The 7816-nt window shown below is 36.7% G+C and overlaps 1 long non-coding RNA gene across 3 annotated transcripts; it reads left to right on the top strand.

The window, feature by feature from the left end:
* Positions 1-3695: 3695 nt before the first annotated feature.
* LOC124379994 lies at positions 3696-7518 on the top strand. 3 transcript variants are annotated; one of them, XR_006924562.1, is made up of 9 exons: positions 3696-3763; positions 4133-4162; positions 4533-4797; positions 4979-5012; positions 5131-5323; positions 5688-5834; positions 6191-6306; positions 6805-6905; positions 7002-7518. It is a non-coding gene; the product is annotated as an uncharacterized LOC124379994 (long non-coding RNA). The 3 variants fall into 3 exon arrangements; XR_006924561.1 differs by having other exon boundaries at positions 6135-6306; XR_006924563.1 differs by lacking the exons at positions 6805-6905; positions 7002-7518 and adding an exon at positions 6405-6456 and having other exon boundaries at positions 3697-3763; positions 6135-6306.
* Positions 7519-7816: the final 298 nt, after the last annotated feature.

Here is a 7816-nt window from a genome sequence, read left to right as displayed (position 1 = left end):
GGTTTCCTGTAGAGATTGTGTTCGTTAGGGAGCCAGTTTAATAAATGTCTATGTGCCACGGTGAAATGGACATGAGCCTAATCAGTTCCATTTGTAATCAGGTGCCAGCTGTTAGAGTGTTTTTGAGACATCTGTGGCATCCCAGTTCCTTTGCCATCTTTTATTAGAGAACATTTAATAGCACTTTAATCGCTGCTACACAATCACTGATTACACACACATGCGTATTTAGAATTCGAAAGGTTTCAAGATAAAAAAAAGGTCTTATTCGTGTTTTTTGCAATTGGGCTGCCACCAGAAAGAGGAGGAGAGGTTTTGTTTGATGTTCTCTTTCTTTTTAACAATAGGTCTTTGCTTCGGCACAAAAGAACTTGAAAGAAACCAGAGGTGAAAGGAACACCATCCTCATACACAACACTGTTTATTTATTATATATCAAATCATTAGTGAGGTTACCAAATATTCTCTGATGTTCACGAGTGCAAAAATGTTCATATTATTTGCATTATTGCGATCAGTTTTAGTCTATTTCAGTAATTTATCAGTATAGATGTTTGCAGCCCAGAGTATGACCTTCAGGTCCACTCAAAGTAGCACACTAATTCAAAGATGGATCAATAACCAGACGTGCCCATAGTCTGTCAAGTACAGCTGTGCTGAGCAGCAGGAATAGAAACCTCTATTGATAATACAAAATCGATTCTTTATTTTAATGGTACAAAATAGAGAATTGCATTAAAAACAGGCAGACTGAAGGCTCTCGAGTGCTCCGCGATGCCACCTGAGCTACAACAGCTCATGTACAGAACTTAGAATGTCCTGAATTCTTGTGTGGCTGTAAACTGTGTCAGGTTTCATTACAAGTGCAAATTAATACATTAATTAGCTTCTCTGTTCTGGCACCAAGGTCCTGGATGTCTGTACAGTGGAGTCCCTGGCTATCTTCAAGCGACGGTTGAAGACCTACCTACCTCCTGAAACACTTACATTAGCACTTTTCAAGTTTGCTTATAGAATATTCAAGAGTTATATTTATATTAAGTTTGTAATCTTGCGTACCAGTGTAGATTTATTTATTGCTAGAGACTAAAAGCACTTTTGTACATCGATCTGGATAAGGGCATCTGCTAAATGCTGCAAATGTAAATGTACTTAAAAGATCCGGTTTCATGCTGCTGATGTACGAAGAATGAGGAATGTGAGCATGGGAGTGTGGGAGCATGTCATATGCAATTTGCTGATGTAAATGTAAAAGTAAATACTGTACATACATTGGTTTATATAATAATGCACCATTTTGCATTTCAGAACAGCACCAGTTACACCACTAGCCTCCAAACTTTTTGATAGCACCCCGTAACTTTTACAAATAGTATAAAATTAATAGAAAAGTTCAGGTTACCGTTAACACCATTTCATATGACTCCTACATAAATTAAAACAAACCCCAGGGAGATCAGCTTTTTTTCCTTTTATTTATCATCTCTAGAATTTCTATGAAGGTCTGGTTGAATATTTATATTTCACATTTCACAAGAGATTCAAAGGACAATTTATAGATTTCTGAATACACGTGTATGTTGTAACTGATATTTTGTGACGTTTCGCTCATTTAATGTTTTGACACACTGTGTGCTCTTATCATTTAATGAGATCAAACTTTACTAATTAGACTCTGAATGCAAACCTCCTCAGGTCTGTAGAAATGGTGGGAGGGTGAATGGCTTTTGAAAAGCAAAGGTTTGTGGGCACCTGATCATTAGTCTCCATGAACCTCCTTCTAATAATCTTGTCCTAATAGAAAAAAGTAAGTGCTCTATCTCCCCATTATCACAATTTTGTCTAATGCAATGCATCAAAAGATCTCATTGCTGAGTGCACAGCAAATGGAGACTATAAAAAAGAGAAAGTGAAAATGGTTCTGAAACCAGACTGCTGTCCTGACGAATGAAGTAAGCTTCTAGAAATAGCAGAAGGAAATGTATGTGGTGTACATGCAATACCAAATAGCAGTTTGATTGCATTTCTGCTATGTAACGAGTCAGCGATGCACAGTGTATAGGGAAATAATCTGAGAATGAAAAGGAATTACTACAAATGTAAATAATTAGAATTGAATTCTGAATGCTGGGATGATGTAATGAAGTAATTGGTGATTAGTGTTGATGAAGTGAGGTTCAAGACCAAAAGCGTGCTCTCGTTAGAAACAACACAAAAGCACACTACAGAATTATGCAAAGCATCTCGGTATGATGGATGACAACATTCATGAAGACAGAGTGCATACTGCTGATGCCTGCTGAATCAGTTCCTCAAAATACCTGTAAATAAATAAAGAAATAAAATGCACAATATGTTTAAGTCAAGCAGCGTTTAAGTGTGACTGCAAGCCAAGCATTAAATGTGTGCACCTCCCTCAGTCTGATGTGTAGATCTAGTTCAGTTCTATATTTATTGCACAATTTGTGAGAGAGAAAAAAGAAGGGACTGGTGAGAAGATGATTTCTTTATATGTGCATATTTCAAATACTGGTTAAATAGGGACAGCTTTTTGAGCCTTCCTTAAACTGTTACCACAAAGTCTGAGGCACACAATTGTACAGGACGTGTTTGGATGCTGGAGCATGACATCTTTCCTTTATTTTGAGACCCAAACCTGTTCCAGCATGGCAATGTCCCTGTGCACAAAGCAAGCACCATGAAGATCTGATGAGTGAATATCATCAGCTTCAACTGCATAGTTATTGTGATGATTAAAATGAATAAGGAAAATTATTTAACGTGTCGGCATAGAAAAACATTCAGACGTGTCTATGACAAAGTATCTGTGCCATTTAATTAAAACTAATAGATATAAGTACACGTTTATTGTTTTTGGAGTCTGTGAGGATTAGGCCAACGTGTCTGCATTCCTATCTTGTGTTCTAAGATTCCCTTCTTCTTCTCCTTGATTTTCTGTTTTGTGGAATTATATGCAGAGGAGAGTCACGTGGTTTAAGGGATTTACAAGAAGTGCATCAGTCAAACAATGCTTCTATTAACAAATAAGCATTTGCATAAATTTAATCTTTGCATATACAAGTGCATTTTCATGAGTGGAAAGATAATGAGGCACGAACACGAATGCAGTGACATTTCATGCCAAAATCCATACCATATCAAGCTGGATCTAATTTATTGTAAAAAAGACAAAAAAAAAAAAAGACACACTTTTATTTGCAGATCAATGTTCAGTGACAGTGATGTATTTCATTAATTATTACCTTCATCCTTACATCATGAAAACAGGCTGAGGGTTGAAAATGTACAGTTATCCAGCATTGTCTTGTTTAAATGGTTTTAGATCCACCTTTATTCATTTGTGTTTGCTACAGGGGCTGTGCTACAGAAAAGAAATGAACACAGCATTCATGAGGATAAAGCATGTATTATAAAGCATGCACAAGGATAAAGCATGCATGAGGATAGTTCAAGAGTGTTCCCAAATGAACAATTGGATTCAATAAACAAATAATTAAACAAGTTATAAAGGTAAAGTAGTGTTCCTTTGGATTTCTCAGAAACGCCTTTTCTCTGCAGACAGCAAGAAAAGTAATATATTGCAGCGGGCACAAAAAAACAGGCAGAGAAGTTTCACTTTCAATTTCCCAGAAATCCCACCCTCTTCTGCATGCACTGCAGTAGAGGACCAGAGCAGAGAAAAGGAGGACACACAGGACACTCAGGATATCAGACAGAGAAGACACACAGACAATCACACAAGGTAAGTGCTTAATGTTCAGAGAGCTTCTAAAATATACAAAACAGATTATTTCTCTCTCTCTCATGTACACACACACACACACACACACACACACACACACACACACACACACACACTCGCTTAGTTCTATTAAATACATTACGAAAGTTTCATCACTGACTGCATCGTTGTACAGTATTTACTTTCAGATAACAGAATTTTCCTCAGTAAGTGCCAGTGTTTATTACAGTTACAACACGATGCTGTGCTTATCATCACTTTTACTTTCTGTTCAGTTTTCCTGCGTTTCCTTCCTCTTTAATACAGTTACATCATCTCACGCTAACACTGTAACTGATAACAGTTTCTAATAATGTTTCTTTAATACAGATTCAAACATGGGAAATGTGGTCAAACCAGGTATGTAACACAAACTGACTTACTTTAATATTACAGTAATGCTGAATGGGACTGTAGTGCACGAGGCAGCGTCTACATGCAAATGTATCTTTATTTATCATGTGCACTGCTACTGTAGATAAAAATGGTAAAATATCAAGTAAAACTGTCAGCAGAATTCAGACATTAGACAACAAGAGTCAAGAACAATGCATATAACAGTGCAAAAGAAATTTACAAATCCACCATGTGACAGATATGAAGAGGTGAAATGAAATATCCAGTTTTTTCAGGACTGAGAGATTTGCTCGGCATGTACATGAATATAAACTAGGAAATTTACCATCAGTGTGTGTTTTGTAACATGTTTTTTTAATTATATATTTAACAGAATGTGTTACAGTTCTGGCTGATAAAAATGTTACAAGTGGAGAAACAGTTATTCTTCGATGTGAGGCAAACACAGAATATGTAACGGCAACGTGGGAAAAAGACGGCAGTAAATTGTCATGTGGAGGGCAAACACAAAGTGACCAGAACAGGTAAAACATTTACTTTGGAAATTTCAAATGCTGATGAGACTGATGAAGGGAAATACACTTTAACCCTCAGCAATGATAAGGGATCTGCATCATGTTCCGCCCTCGTCAGAGTCGGTAAGTAACATTATATTATTACCTGATTTAACTATAACATACACATAAATACTGATCATGTAAATATTATAATATTCAACACTGCAAATGGAAACCTCATGAAATAAAACAGAACTAAACTTTAGTATAATATAGACACAATAATAATATTGTATTAATAACGTGTATTTATTCATTACAGAAATGAAGAAATGGAGAGAAGTGCGATGGCAGAGGTATCATTATCCTTCAATCCTGATTTTTATCTTCTAACACATTCACTGTTTTTACTGTAATAGTTATAACTGATATATAAACTAACAAACTGATAGATTTTACATTTTCTTTTCTCAGTCAAGCTGAAATGTTGAATAATATCAAGACATTTAACATTTGTAATGAAGTTGAAGAGCTCCACTTCCTCTTGTATGGACCAGTTGGAGCAGGAAAATCCAGCACCATAAACACCATCAGAAGCATCTTTGAAGGACGTCTGTTTGTAAACTGCCAGGCTGCTGCAGGATCTACTACGAGTCACACTCTCTCTGTGAGTCCATAATATACCATGTAGAATAGAATAGCCTTTATTTGTCACATACCTGTATACATTACAGCACAGCGAAATTCGTACTTTAGATATCCGAGGTTGCTCTGCAACTGTGGTCAGAACACAGGGTCGGCCATGATACAGCACCCCTGGAGCACAGAGGGTTAAGGGCCTTGCTCAAGGGCCCAAGAGTGGCAGCTTGGCGATACCGGGGCTTGAACCCCCGATCTTCTGATCAGTAACCCAGCGTCTTAACCACTGCAGCAACCACTCCCACTGTCCCCATGTGTGTGGTACATTTATCAAAGTAAATGTTTAAAAATTTAATTTTAAAAACTAAACTTTTTTTCTCAACATCTTCCAGTTTGAAAGTTTCAGACTTGAAGATGAAGAAAGATCGTTTCCTTTTGCCTTCTATGATGTAATGGGTGCAGAAGCAGAAGCAAAAGCTGGTGTGAACACTCAAGACATCATCAGTGCTTTAAAAGGTCACATGAAAGAGGGTTACAAGGTAAAGTGTTCACATTACTGTGTTCAGCACTTATCACTCAATCACACTGTATGGAACTCAGTAGGAAACACGTGTCTATAAAATAATTGTACTATTTGTTACTAATAATAATCTTTAATATTTTGATCCTTTTATTTAATGCACAATTTTCTGAGCAGTCGATCAGGTTTATATTTCACTGCAGGTTGTGTTCTGTATAAAACTGTATCTTGAATCCTGTATCTGGAAAATCATCCAAATGAGTGAAATGTTATATGACCAAAAAACACTTAAATATTCTTTTAAATATCTTTTCTTCAGTTTAACTCTAATACGCCGTTGTCTGAAAACGACAATTTTTACAATTGAAATCCCAGCCTGGGTGATTAGATGCACTGCCTGGTGAACGTCATAGCAGCTGACAAGATTTCACTGATGAACAATAAATATTTCAACAAATGGAAGACTATCAGAGAAACAGCGAGCAGTATGGGTGAGTCAGTTCACAATAATCATCCAGTTCACAATATCATCAGTTCACAATAATCATCATGTTATAGAAATAAACTTTCTTTTGGCTTCTCCCGTTAGGGGTCGCCACAGCGGATCATCCGCATGTTTGATTTGGCACATGTTTTTACGCTGGATGCCCTTCCTAACGCAACCCTCCCCAATTTATCCGGGCTTGGGACCGGCACTAAGAGTGGCTGGTGTTGGTTCCCTGACCGGGGATCGAACCCGGGCCACAGCAGTGAGAGCACCATATCCTAACCACTAGACCACCAGGGACATCCTGTTATAGAAATAACGTTCTTTAAAATGTCCAAAAAACACTCCATCTAAATCATTAATCAGACTCCAGAAATATATAATTAAATGATAGTGTTTATCTGTGTGTGTACCTGTGTGTTAATGTGCGTGTGTGTGTGTGTCTGTGTGTTAATGTATGTGTATCTGTGTGTATCTGTGTGTTTATCTGTCTGCGCTACAGGAATCCCTCAGGTGGTTTTCATGACGAGAGCAGACTGTGACTGTAAAATAACGGAGGAGAATTTGCAAAACATCTACAAAAGCAAAAAGATCCGAGATAAAGTGAGTTATTTTGGTGACTGTAATGTGCATCACTGCAACGATTCCCAACTACAATTTGAAACAAAATAACGTGTGTGTTTTTCTGTGTGTATCCAGATAATTCAGTGCAGTCATCTACTGGGTGTACCAGTGAACCTCGTCTTCCCTGTAGTGAACTATCATCAGGAGACCGACGTGAACACGGATATAAACTGCCTGATGCTGGATGCCTTAAAAAATATTGTCCCCTGGGCGAATGATTACGTGAAGAAATGTTCCAACAAGCAAAATTCACATCAGCAACCCAAAATAGAATAAAGAAATTTCACAGAAAATATGAAAAGCAGTGTAACACACAATCTATATATGCATGTCCTAAAACTGTGAAATCCAGTAGACTTTAGACTGTAAAACCAGAAGAGAATTGTTTCCTGTTGTGGGCAGAGAAGTTTGAGACAATACTTCCAGTCCTTATTTAACAAGATTCTCATCAAAAAGCACCATAGAACATAAAGAAGAAGCTACTAAGATCATGAAATTAGAGTTTAAGATTTTAATTTGACTAATTTGACTAAAAAGTAACTTTTTAGTTACTTTTTAAAGAACCTTCTTTAATGTTCCCATTAATGCCCTTTTATGTGTTATGGTCTACAAACACAAAACTGACTTAAACACAAAGTAATTTTTAAACACTATTTTATTGAAGTCAGAGCAGCACAAACTGAATATATCACAAGGATTTCTGAAATAAATAACAAAACAAGCTGAATAATATATTCACAATCAAACACTAAAGTGGCTTCTGCATCATAAAAGCTGTTGTGTTGATCTCTTAAAAATGTTCTAGTTCCTTTCACAGCTTAAATATAAAAACTATCAACAATGTACAACGTACATTTGTGTACTTTTGCCACCTCTGTTCACATTTGATA

The sequence above is a fragment of the Silurus meridionalis genome, chromosome 3 (assembly GCF_014805685.1).
Source record: "Silurus meridionalis isolate SWU-2019-XX chromosome 3, ASM1480568v1, whole genome shotgun sequence".
NCBI classification, from domain to species: domain Eukaryota; kingdom Metazoa; phylum Chordata; class Actinopteri; order Siluriformes; family Siluridae; genus Silurus; species Silurus meridionalis.
Note: the sequence above shows the minus strand (reverse complement) of the source record. Positions and strands in the feature narration are given on the sequence as shown.